Below are 13,256 nucleotides of genomic sequence, written 5' to 3'. Positions count from 1 at the left end.
CATCATCATTTGATGGATGGGGCATCTGTGGCTCAGAGAAGTGAAGTGATTTGCCTCATGTCACACAGCTGGCATATGAACACCACACCATCTCTGGCCGCTTGACCTTCCAGCTCTTCGTCCGCACTCCGTTGGGGCAGCGGTCTAGCCTCGCGGTCCTTTAATCAAATGCAAATGGAGTCATATCCTCCTGTTTCTTAAAAGCTTCAGAGGCTCCTCCCAGGCTGCAGGAAAAGACCCAAACCCTTCCACATCTCACAAGGCCCTTTCTCCTGTCCTGCTGCTCTCTTGCCACTAACCACACACTCTGACCGCAGAAGACTATTTGCAGCTTCCTAAACATGCTGGTGCTTTACGTGCTTGCTCGTTCTGCCCTCTCTGTATAGGATATTCCTTTCTCCCTGCCCCACCCCACTCCACACCCCATTTCCTGCAGCCAGAGAGATCGTACGCAACCCTCCAAGCCCAGCCCAGATGTCACTCTGAGATCTTCCCTGAAAACCTATCTCCTGCCATTCCCATACACACACTGCCCGGTGTCAGGACAGCTGTCGCCACATCTGTCTGGTGGACTCTTCTCTAGCACCTGTGCTTTCCCTGAGGGCAGGGTTGGTGTCCCTGGAGCCTAGAAGAAAGCCTGGCAGGGAGTAGGAGCTCCATAAATATTTTGTCGAGTGAGTTGACTGAATGAATGGGGGGGGGGGGTGGGCACCTCAGGGCAGGGATAGTGTCACAGCCACAGGATACATTCTGTGCCCCCATCTCATGTCATGTGCGTGGTGCCCACTAGACATGTAGTCAGGATGAATGACTAGAGGCAAGAGGAGAGAGGACAGAAGGGGAGTAGAGAGGAGGGAAGGCTGGACTTAGGTGGCAGCCCAGGCCTGTGCCCAGCTCTGTTCCTTCCGCCAGGGGGCGTGGGAGGCCCAGGACGCGGGGCTTCCACACTGGAAGTTCTCTTCTCCCTGAAGCTCAGCCTTAAAGGCCCACTTTGGTGCTTGCAGCAGGCAGCTATGGATGGGATCCAGTTGGTTCAGAGCTGGGAATGGGCTCAGAGCCCTTCATACCACAGGCGTGGGGCGAGATAGTTGGCACAAACTCCTGGACATCAGCAACTCGTTAGAACTCACACCTTTGCCTTCCTGCTCTACCCCAGGCCAGCCAAATCCAACCCAATCTTTCAGGGAGTCAGGGCCCTGGGAGACAGTGACGAACAGGACATAGTCCCTGCCCTCCAGGTGCTCCCCTCTCCTCCACAGAAGCCCTGCACCGGCATCCTTCCCGTGGCTTCTGGAGCCAGACCGTCTGCATGGGAATCCTGGCTCAGGCCCTCATTAGCTGTGTGACCTTGGGCACTGACCTCAACCACTTCTGTCCCTCAGTTTCCTCACATGTAATGCTGTTAAAATAATAGAATAAGTTATTCCACAAAAGCCTTTTGGAAGAGTGCCTGTCAGGTAGTAAGCATTCGACAAATCGCAGCTATCACCGTGATGATGATTCTCTATCAACTGGTCCTTAGAAGCTTGTGGTTGAAGGCATATAGGAGAATAGCCGGACCTGTGTCCTGGCAGCACTGTCGCCATCTCTGGGTTGGCTTTGAGCCTCCACCCAGCTGGTCATTCCATGGAGATTCCTTAGGCGTAGAGGAGAGTACCCAGTACTCTGAGCTCATGGGGCTTTCGGATCTGAAAGGCAGCACACCAGACGGATCCAGAGAGAGAACTGAGGCCCGGAGATGCCAAGTGACCTGGTAAAGGTCACAGTGACAAATAGAGGCGGGGCATGGAGCAGGGGCCAGTCCAGTGACCTGCCACCCTGTCTCTTGGGGTCTTTGGGCCACATGGCTGTGTGGCCACTCTAGTGGGCCGTCCATCCCAACCAAGACAGCTTTGTGATTTTTATCCAAATTAAACGGCACCAAAGGTTTATATTATAAAGGGTTTTTAGAGTGTTGTTGTTTGGTCTTTCACTCCTCCTTATGGGCAGGTTTGTAGGGGGCAGTACAAACAGTAGGAGTGAGAGAACTGGGAAGGCAAGGGAGGTGTCAGAGGAGGTGAGAAGCAGCAGAAGGTGCTGGAGAAATGGAGCATGGATCTGAGTCACCGTCCACAATGGCTGCCTGGCCTGCCTGTGCATCCCTCCCTCTGAGCACTGGGCGGCTGTGAAGACAGTCTCTCAAGTGGTGGGGGCCAGACGTTGGGAGCGGGGCCTCTTGGGTCCTATTTCCGCCTCTGCTCGTGCCTCAGTTTTCTCTATTACGGTTCTGTCCCGGCCACAGAGCACAGGCCCTCAATTCCCGCTCTCCTTCCAGAAGCAGCGTTAATTTTACTTCCTCCACCAAGCACTTCTCTCCTGACCCTCTGCCAGGGACCCTCTCTCTCTTCTGTGAATTCTCATGTTAATTTGTTTATACTTCTCTCCGGGTTTGGGGGGGGGGGTTGCCTCACCCCTTGCGTGATCCTATGGAGGCGGCCTAGCGCGGTGGCTGAGAGTTTGGATTCTGGACTGCCTGGGCACAGAGCCCAACTCCACCGTTTACCAGTCGTATGGCGGTATGCAAGTTTCTTAACTTCTGTGTGCCTCAGTTTCCTCCTCTGCAAGCTGGAGGCCACAGTAATACCTTCCCTGCGGGGCTGATAGGGCTTTGAACGAGGTGATGCACGTGAAGTGCTTAGGCTGGGACCTTGTGTAGGAAACACTCAGCGGATGCTGTTGTCGTCACTGACAGGTTTGTGTCTGGGCGAACCTCCTCCCACAACTCCTTGAGGGGAGGGTCCCCCCCACAGCGGGTCCTCGCAGGCTGTGGAATGATGATGGGACCCAAGTGCCCTCTCCCCTCGTCCGCAGCCCCACCGCTGGGGCCCCGGCAGAGCTGGCCGTCTCCGTGGCTGGGGCCCTTCCTCTCACAGCCCCGCCTGAACTCCGGCAATTTTCCCTGGCAGCTCCCACGTTCTCCACTAACTTTAGGGTTGGTTTCCAGCTGTGGTTGCATTTTTCTGTTTGAAAAAATATTTTAAGCAGCTGGTGGGGAAGGGGTGGAGAGGTGGGAAAAGAATAATAAATAAACCTGTGAAAGGAAGATTGTCTAAATGGCCTGAAGCTGCCACTGCCGGCAGCTTGGTCTCTGGGACTTGCCAAGGACTGGGGAGCTATCAGGTGATTGGGGTGGCGGGGGGACACCCTGGTGGCCTCACCGGCTGAGGAGAGAGCCTCTCTGCCCCTCACAAGCACCTCTTGCACTCGCTTTCGCTTTAGGCCTCGTATGAATTCTGAAGAGGCAAGAAATAAACAGATGGAAAGAGTTGGGTCTGCAGCAGGTGGGATTGAGGTTAGACACTGAAAAGAACTTTCTATCACAACCTATCCCTGAAACCCACCTTTATTTCACCCAAGACCTGTTTTCCTCCAGAACTGGACTTCCTTCTCAGCCTTTATTATATAATAGCTCAGAGACCCCCCCCCCTCCGTGCACCCCAGTCGCTCTTCATGTCCCCCAACAGCACCCCCTGCTCCTGAACTTGAAAGAGCAGTGTGCCATCCTCTCGCAACCCTGGCTTCATCAGCGCCCTCTTCTCTCTCAGCTCTGCTCTGCCTTTGAGGCCTATAGGCTCTTTTCCAAAACTGTCACCTTAGTCACCTCCCCACTGGGGTGGGGCCTCAGCCAGGGAGACCACCCAAGCTGGCAGAGGCCCAGGCCAAGGGCCAGGAGCAGGGCCACCGGCCGGCCGGCCCACACGCAGATGGAAGGTTCACACTGCCCCTGTGCCGGCCCCAGAGGAAGGCTGAGACAGAGACCCACAGAAATTCAGGGATGGGAGAGAAAGTAAATCATAGAGTTGAACAGAAGCCGAGTCAGAAAACAGGGAGCAAGTCAGATGTGGGGGTAGGGACAGTCACTAGGCAGTGCCCCTGGCCAGGCCCACATGGAAATTCCTGTGGCCTCTGATGGCAGGGTGGGCTCAGCCCTGAGGGCTGCCTGGTGCCATCGGGTGAGCGGTGGGGGGGGGGGGGGGGCAGGGGGGGACGGCATGGGGTCTCAGGCCTGGGTGGAGAGGGAACTCCTGCCCTCCATGCCAGGCTCTCCTGAGGCCTCCCTCCGCTGGAGTCAGAGCCAGTAAGAGGGGGTGATGCCCCCGCGCAGACTGAGCTCTGGGGCCTTGAGGACCTGTGGGGGTCAGAGTGCCTGGCAGTCTTGGAGGGCCGGTAGCAGGGGTAGGAAAGTCTGGGAATTGAGAGGTTGACCTTTGGGGCACGAGATGGGGTGCCAGCCAAGCAGGAAATCACTGGGCCAGAGGACCAAGGAAGTGCTATTAAAGAATCAGGAGTGGTGGGTGCGGGTGGAAAGGAGGCGATTGGAGTTTCAGAGTGCTTTGCTCTTTGCTGGGTGAAGATTACTCCGGCCGGGAAGTCTGGGTGGGAGGGTCCGTCTGCGAAGCTCAGCAGTCTGCAGTGGGGAGGGGCCACAGGGGAAGGGGATAGAGCAGACTCAGGATGGTGAGTGGACTGACAGCGGTCTTCAAGGCCTCCCTCGTAAGGTCGCACACCCCCCTGGGCACACCTGCCCTCCTAGGTCTCCCCCGGCAAGGCAGACAGTGCGAGTCTAATTTTATAACTGAAATCGCTCCTTATTAATAGCGGTGGTCCTTTTGCCACTGGCTAACTCGGACCCCAGCAACAGTTAGAGTCCGGGAGGATTTCAGGGGGTATGAGAATGGGAATTTGTACTTCCTAATACATGTATGCTGAATCTAAAGCTTTTTTTTTTTTTTAATTTTTTTTTTAACATTTATTTATTTTTGAGACAGAGAGAGAGCATGAACGGGGGAGGGTCAGAGAGAGGGAGACACAGAATCTGAAACAGGCTCCAGGCTCTGAGCGGTCAGCACAGAGCCTGACGCGGGGCTCGAACTCACGGACCGCGAGATCGTGACCTGAGGTGAAGTCAGCCGCTTAACCGACTGAGCCACCCCGGCGCCCCGAACCTAAAGCTTTGCAAAGCATTTTTTATCTTATTATGAAACATAATATAGTTATGTTAAATATCTACGTACAGTTTAATAAATAATTCAGATCATTCACCCATGTTTCCACAGCCCAGGTCAAGAAACAGAATACTGTCAGCACCCCAGAAGTCCTGCTTCGGGGCTCCCTAGTCAGCCCCACCCCTCTGCCCTGGAGGGAACTGCATCCTGCGTTTTGTGATCATCATTTCCTTGTTTATATTCCAAAGCATTTAGTCTCTTAGATATTATCATCTTTGAGTTTCACAGCAACCTCATTATTCCCACTTTACAGATGAGGATACTGAGGTTCAGAAAGGTTAGATAACAAGGCCAAGGCCACCTAACAAGTAAGCAGAGAACCAAGAGCATCTTTGGACCAGCTGACGCCCCCGGGGGGGTTTCTTAGTCAAATCAGAATCCCCAGGAAAGCCTGGGGCTTTCCCGGAGTTGGAGAATGGCTGGGTCTCAGTGCTCCCAGTGCTCGGAGAAGGGGGAGGCCATTTTCGAAGCCAGCCAGGTGCTCCCCTCCCGGATGTGCTGACTCTCCGGACTCCCCAGGCTCCTGCTGTATGAGTACCTGGTAAGAAGGGATAGAGGCCCAGGGGAGAGCAGCTGGAGGTTAAGGAAGCTAGAAGGAGCTACAAGCTGATCTGGGAGAGGTGGACACCTAGAAAGGGCTCTGCCTGACCCATGCCAGGGGACCCCGTGACCGTGAGGATATGCCTGAGCTGGGTATATACCCAAGTTTTTGCCAGACTTTCCAGGTGTGCCCTCCTTGGTGGGCCAGGTGTGGTCGGTGTGAGCATGCGTGTGTGAGTGTGCATGCAGCTGGCATGTCCGTTGGCCCAGCTCTATCTACACACTTGGACTGCTTGGAACCATTCCCCCCACCCTCATCTTCTTGGTTTTCGTTATAAAATTATACATGCTTCTCAAAATTTCAAGTACAAAGTCTCCTTTTCTCTAATTCTAATCCGACTGATCCCAGACATAATTTCTTTGAACAATTTGGCATGTATCCTTCTGTACTTCTTTCCAAGCACATTCAAGTAGTTTAGATATACATATCTAAAGGCAATAGTTGTAAGTTCCATTACAAGATAGTTTCCGAATCTACATACTGTTTGTCAACTTTTTTTCACTTACTGTATACCTTGGTCATCTTCCCTGTCAGTATGTATGGATTTATTTCACTTCTTCATAAGAGCTGAAGAGAACTCCATTAAACAGACGTACCATCATGTGTCTGGCAGGGTGGGTCCCTCTGTGTCCCAGCTCCCCCAGTCTTCCTGAAGTGGACAGAGTACGTTGCGAGGGGAGGGTTAGGACAAGGGGACTGTCCTTACCCTGGGAGGCAGCCCAGGCCCGGCTGTCTTCTGACCTCCTAAGCAACTGACAACCCCACCCACCCCAATGTCCACGCTTCCTTCTCCTGTCCTCTGTCTTTGGCCCCCTTCCCCTTCTCCCTTCTGACCCTAGACCTCTGCCTAGTGCTGCAGGTTTGGGGGCTGCTGGGTGAGCTCCTGGCCTCTGAGGATGTCTGATCTCAGAGAGCTGGGAGGAATTGGGGCCAGGGGAACCCAGAGTTCAGAAGACTCTGTGTAGACAACGTGCAAGGTAGTAAGCTCACCTCCTGCCAAGGCCGCCCCAGGAGAGGGTGCCATGCAGATGGTGAGGCACTGCCCCGTGCCCACATGGCAGCTTCCTGCTTCCCAGAGGGCATGGGCGATGGGAACTGTGCCCAAGTGTCATGGAAAATCCAAAGCCTTGATCTTTGTTCTTGATTGCTCCTCCCCGATTTTTACAACTGGAAAGTTGCAGCCACTTTGTTCCCATCCGCTTGGGAGAGAGGTGGGGGGAGGTGGGGGGAAGTGGCTGAGTCAGCGGCTGGGGGTATAGAACTCGGTGCTTGCAAGGACCAGCCACAAGACCTTCTCTCTCACTCACGCCCGTAGTTCACTGATAAACAGACCACACTTCCCAGCTGGGAGGCAGAGGGTGCAGGGATGGTGGGCGCGGCCTTCGTGCCTGTCCTGGGCCAGCTGTTCCCCCTCCCCCAGGATGGACCCCCCCCCCGCCCCAGTTGTCCAGGTCCATGATTCCCCCTGCTCCAAACACCTCTAACTCTTCCTGTGTCTCAGTGACAAGCCGTGCCCAGCCCTTATTCCTCAGGGCAGGTACAGCGTGTCTGTTTACCACGGGATCCAATTAGAAGTTTATGGTAAGGAAACCACTTTGCGAGGTTGCCTCCCTCCCCCAGCGCCTGGCCGGGCTCCTGCTGCCCTCTCCCTTCCCTTCTCCCCCTTAGCCAAGGTTCGTGGAAAACTTCTCAGGTCAGTGATTCTCACCTTCCTTTCCTCCTCAGCAGAGAGGGGCCCCACCCCCTTCTCTGGAACCTGGCACCTTCTTTCCCTCAAAGCCCTGCTCTCCTTGGACAAGGCAGACGAGATGCGCTGTGGAGGAGGAGGGGCAGGCCTGAGAGCTGAACCCAGGGCAGAAGTTCCGCCTCGGCCTTGCTCATCTCCCGGCGCTGTCGGCCCAGGAGATGCGCTCTGGCTTCCTGTGACCTTAGAGGTGAGCCTGGGCAGCCTTCGCCTCAAGGTGAGGACAGAGGTGCCGAAACAAACAGGGAGAAGGCCCAGATCCCGTCAGTAGCTTCTGCATCCCAAACCAGCCCATCACTCAGTCCACTCACAGATGCTGTGAGACGATCAGCAGCGCCCCCCCACCCCCAGGACCCTGCAATCTAGCTGTGGGGGGAGGTGTGTGGCACAAGCTTTGGGGCTTCAGAAGGGGAAGAGGGGCGGTGGATGGCAAATTAAGACTTGACCAGCTCGGGTTGGAGAGGGAGTGCCTGGTGGGGTTGAGGATGTGGGCAGCCTCTCTGGAACCCTGTGCTCAGGCTCTTCTGCCTGGCTGGGGCTCGGTGGCGCTCTGCCCCATCTGTCTGTCTGTCTGTCTGGGTGGGTGGTGCGCTTGCCTGAAGTGCGGAGAAGGCGGTGGCTGTGGGGCAGAGGGAACCGAGCTGGCTGCCTGGTCGCTGAGTGCATAACCTTTACTTGATGCTCTGCCTCCTGGGCACCATAGCTCCCTGGAAGCCAGAGCAAGACTGAGAACAGTACTTGCCCCGGTGGGCCAAGGAGGGATGCTGGGGGCCAGGCCTCTCCACCCCACATTGGATCCGCCTCACTGCCCAAGCGGGACAGATTATTTTTGCTCCTTCAGAGTCGGCCAGTGCCTTTGCCCCCTCTCCAGGAGTTACTCAGTTACCGGTGTCGGTTTTCCATTTCCAGGGCAAGGCGGGCCCTCTCCTCCTGGCCGCCTGTACCCCAGGCTGTGGGCATTTCCCCTCCATCCAGCCCAGGGAGGGGCCAGGTGCCTGGGGCAAGGTCACCCTCATCTCTGTTGGGGAAGCCAGGGCCATCTGAGGGTGGGTTAACCCCTCTCTACTTCACGTCTTTACTCTCCCATTTCCCGCCAGAATGTTCCATCAGCCTGTGAACATGCTGTATCCCTCATCCAAGACCCATTGCCCTGCTGCTTTCACGGCCCCACTCCTTACGGGAATGGGTGCCACTGGCTGCTTCTATCTCCCCCGCTGCCATTCCCTTTTCACCCCCACCCCGACCTCTGGCTTCTGTCCCACCACCCACCCCACCACAACCACTCATATGAAGCTCATCAAACCCAGTGCCCACTTGTTGGCCTCACTCACCCCCTCTCTCTGCAGCCTGAACTCAGCTGGCCCCTGCCCTGATGTGCTCCGCTCTCTGGGTTTCCCTGCACAGTGGTCTCCTGGGGTTCTTCCTGCAGGTTCCTCTCAAAAGTGGCTCTAACGCCAGTGCCCTTGGACTTTGTCCTGAGCTCCTCTCTCCATGTGTCCGTTGCTGCAGGCACCACCATGTGGTGGCAAGTCCACACTTCTGACCAGCCCATGCCTCCTCTTTGAGCTCTGACTCCTACAAGCAGACTTGACATTTCCACTTGAAGTCTCCCAGATGTTTCAACGTGACCTGTCCCAGCGAGAATGCTTGATTCTCACCCCGGTCTTGCCTGTATCACCTCTGCCTTCCTAGTCACTAACGACTGTGGTCCTCGATTCCTCCTCACCTTTTACATCCAATTTACCATCAGGTCCAGGAAACCCTACCTCCAAAGTAGATTCCACCACGTCTAGTCCCAACATTTCTCTCGATTGCCACCACCACCCTGTTTTCTTTTAAACCACCTTCCTCTCTTACCTGGACTCTTACCTGCTTCCAACTGAGCCTCCTCCATTTCAGTCTCAATGAAACATTAAGAATCATCATTCAGGTGGCTCAGTCAGCTAAGCGGACAACTTTGGCTCAGGTCACGATCTCCAGCTCATGGGTTTGAGCCCTGCATCTCCTCTCTCTCTGTCCCTGCCCCACTCATTCTATCTCTCAGAATAAATAAACTTTTGTTAAAAAAAGAATGATCGTTCTGGCCATAAACCCTTTCCCCACGAGGCTTTCAATACTCGTGTGTGTGTGTGTGTGTGTGTGTGTGTGTGTGTGTGTGTGTTCAGAACATGACCATAGCCTTAAGTGTTTTGTTTTGTTTTGTTTTGTTCTCATTTCCTGCTTCGCTTTGTCTTATGCCCTCCCCTCTTGCTGGCATCTGGGTCTTCTTTTAGTCCCTGATGGTCAAGTTCTTTTCCTGCCTCGGGCCCTAGAATCCCTCCCCACCCCCACACCCCCACACAGCCAACCCGATTCTCATCCTTCAGGTTAGCTGGAGTGTCTCCCGAGAGAGATTTTCCTGTCATCCTGTCCAAACCAGCCCTCCTCCTTTCATTTCACCTTCAGCCCTCTATTCAGTTTATTTTCATAATCCTTGCCTTACTACACTCGTCATCATGTTATTTCTTTGTTTAATCTAGAATATAAGCTCCATGAAGGCAGGAGCTATGACGTTGTCACCGCTGTACCTCCAGCACTTGGCAGAGGGCTTGGGGCTTGGTAGACAGACAGTAAGGTGTGTTGAATGAGTGAATGAATAAATGAATGAGTGGTCTCGGCAGCTACGGTCAGTTAGGTTCTGGTGGGGCTGGAAGGAAGGTATGGAGGAAAGGAAGCCTATCGTTGGTAGAATGATACTTCCTGTGCAGGGTTGCCAGATTTAGCAAATAAAAATACGAGACACCCAGTTAGATTTGCATTTCAGATATACACCAAATCATTTTTCAGTATAAGTATGTCTGAAGTTAAAATTTAATTGGCCATTCTGCATTTTACCTCGCAGCCCAGTGAGGGAGGAGGGCGGGATGGGAGAAGGTTTGGAGCCTGATCATATCATGGGGCTGAGGGACGGTATGCAGAGCCTCTGGTCAGCTGAAGCTGGGTGTGCAGCACCCTGCGGGGGGTGGGGGATTGGTAAAGAGGAAGATCTGGAGACATTGGCTGAGACCTGGGGGAGCTCGGCCCTGGGGTGGCCATGGGGATTCAGGTCCTCGCCTTTCTAAAGTCACAGGCAGAACCTTCCTTTTCCATGACCTTCTGACTTGTCCTCAAATTTTGTTAATTTCAACACATGCTTACTGGATACCCTAGGGATTGCTGGGCATGGCGCCAGGTATTGAGGGCATAAAAGATGAGTAAGACTTGTCCCTGAGCACCGGACAACATGATCTGGCCCTGGGAGGAAAGCCATCACCAGAATCCACTGTTCCCAGAAACAGGGCTGGAAGCCTTCCTTGCTTTATCCCATTTAATCCTCCAGACACCCCCACAAAGTAAAGCATTCTTGCTGCCGTTTCATAAAGAAAAGTACATGTTCAAGCAATTCTGTAACGTAGCAAAGGTCACAGAGGAAGTAAGTGATGGGGCTGGATGCAAACTTGGTTTTTTTAATCCCTTGGAGAAGAACTCATTCCTCTTGGAGGATCTCAGCTGTCAGGACCAGGTCAAAGGCTTGTGGGGAAGGAGGAAGCAATCGAGAAAGAGGACTCCCCCAGACAATGCTGCCCTGCAGCAGGGGTTAGGGCACAGACTTCCTAACAGCTTCTTTACAGCCAGGCCCAATAGAGCTGCCTGGACACATGATGGGGCAGGCCATCCACACACGGCCACTGGCATCCTGGTCTCACAGCCTCTCCCAGTGACATTAAACATACCGTCTCGTGACCTCAGCCCTCGGGAGGTAACTAAGCCCTGAGGAGTAGAAGCAGTGTGGGAGAAGGGGCTGGTGAAACGCTAACCCCACTCTGCCCCCCCTCCCACTCCAAGGGCACTTGTCCCTTCTAACTTTGGCCATAGCTGGGCTCACATTCCTTTCCTTGAAACCCATGTGTCATAGACTCTTGGGTCAGGTTGGGTTCCCCCAGGGCGTTCTTGCCTTTCTCCCTCTGGGGAGGCTGGGCCCTTCCCCTGCTTTGACAATGGGCTCCTGGGGCATCAGAGGTTCCTGGGAAGGAGAGGCTTCACAGCCTATCTTGCTCACCCTCCCCAGGGCCTTCTATGCTTAAGGAGTAGAAACTTCTACCCAGCTTTTTCCTTCCCACTGGTGCTTGTGGCAGGTTGCCATGGTACATGGTCAGTGCATGGTACATAGTAGGAGGCTTGAGCTCGGGTCTCTGAGAACCAACATGACCTTGGAACTTGCTGTTCACCTAATTCTTTTTGTCTTTCCAGTTCCCCATGGCTCTACCTCTTTATTTTCCTTCGTGTCTATGTTGTTCCAAGGAAATGTAGCTTGGGAGTGGGGGATCCCATCCTTGAGTCCTTTATGGGACTGACACGTGGGATTCCCCAGAACTGGATCCAACACCTCATGAATGGATCTAGACATACACTTCACACATTTTTCTAACCACATGTGGTCTAATTCCCAGGGCTGCTTCTTATGTGTGCGTGCACACACAATCACACATATGCACACATGCACGTAAACCTTCTCTCACCCACGTTTGCACATACATTCACACACACATCAGCACCTGGATGCCATCCATCTATCTGTCCTGTAACAGAAGGGCATTGGTGTGTCAGGAAGGGGCCCACTGTCACTGACCATCTGCGGGAGAATTCATCCTTGGGCCATTTGCTGAACAAACGTCATGACAGGCCACTTGGGTTGTGGAGGCAGTCACTGAATGGGGTGGCTTGGACTGAGACAAAGAGATGCCCAAATAGGGATGTGTGGGAGGGAGCTGTTTAGCTTAGAGGGAACTTGGATGAAGAATGAAGCACAACATGGAAGGAGGCTTGAGCCCAAGAAGACAATTCCCCACGGTGGCAATGTGGAGAAAGGGAATAGCTGAAAGACTTTTAAGGACAAAGATTCTAGTAATCAACATTACGCTCCATTCTATTGTGCAGCAAAGAACAGCCCCTCAATTGCTTCCAGGTCTACAGGGAAAGTCTCCTGTATCCACTGGTCTCGATGAGTGATGTTTTGGAGAAATCATGGTAAATGGGTTGAATTAGATGTTTGATTCAACGCAAGCGGGGCATGAAAATGTGTGTAGGAGACAAGACACAAGAAGGAGAGAAACTTATGGCAGCAGGAACCAGGAGCCAGAAGTGACTGGGTGGGGAGGGGGAGAATACAGCCAACCCTAATCCCACCCCAAACATTCCTGGCAATACTGAGAGGGACTCTGGATTTCCCACCACCTGTGGGATGACTTTTGAAGTCGACATTATATCCTCTCAAAGAGCAAAATGGCCCAAGTGGAATTACATGTAAATGTACACGTGAAAACCCAATGTGCGTCCACACTCACATGAGCATTTCTTTCCCCCTGATAGAGCTCACACTCAGTGATTTGGCAAGTATCAGGTTAACTTTATAAATGAAGACAGCCAAACCAGAATATTTAGGTTCAAAAATCTACCACTGGCCTGAATTATCTGGTTTGGCCATCTAGACTTAGCAAATTAACCAGAAAATTGCCGAAGTCCTGTACTTGTGCTGGACAGACACGAGTTTTAGGGTGGCCTGCGTCCTTGCAGATCCATAGATATCTCTTCACACATTATTATTAAGTATCTCTCTCGGCATGTTATTACATCTAATGTTTGTTTGCAACCAACCCAGTGATTGTCCCAGATTACCCAGGATCAATCTTTTATACCAGGCTGGTTTTCTACGGCTGCCTATCATGTGATGGAACCATAGGTATAAAAACTGATAAAAGTAGCACATACTAAACAAAAACAATGCCACCATTGCTTCTCTTCTTGTTCTTGTTTTTATTCTCTAAGAATGTGTGCTCAGAAAAAGCAA

The sequence above is a fragment of the Panthera onca genome, chromosome B4 (assembly GCF_046562875.1).
Source record: "Panthera onca isolate mPanOnc1 chromosome B4, mPanOnc1 haplotype 2, whole genome shotgun sequence".
NCBI classification, from domain to species: Eukaryota; Metazoa; Chordata; class Mammalia; order Carnivora; family Felidae; genus Panthera; species Panthera onca.
Note: the sequence above shows the minus strand (reverse complement) of the source record.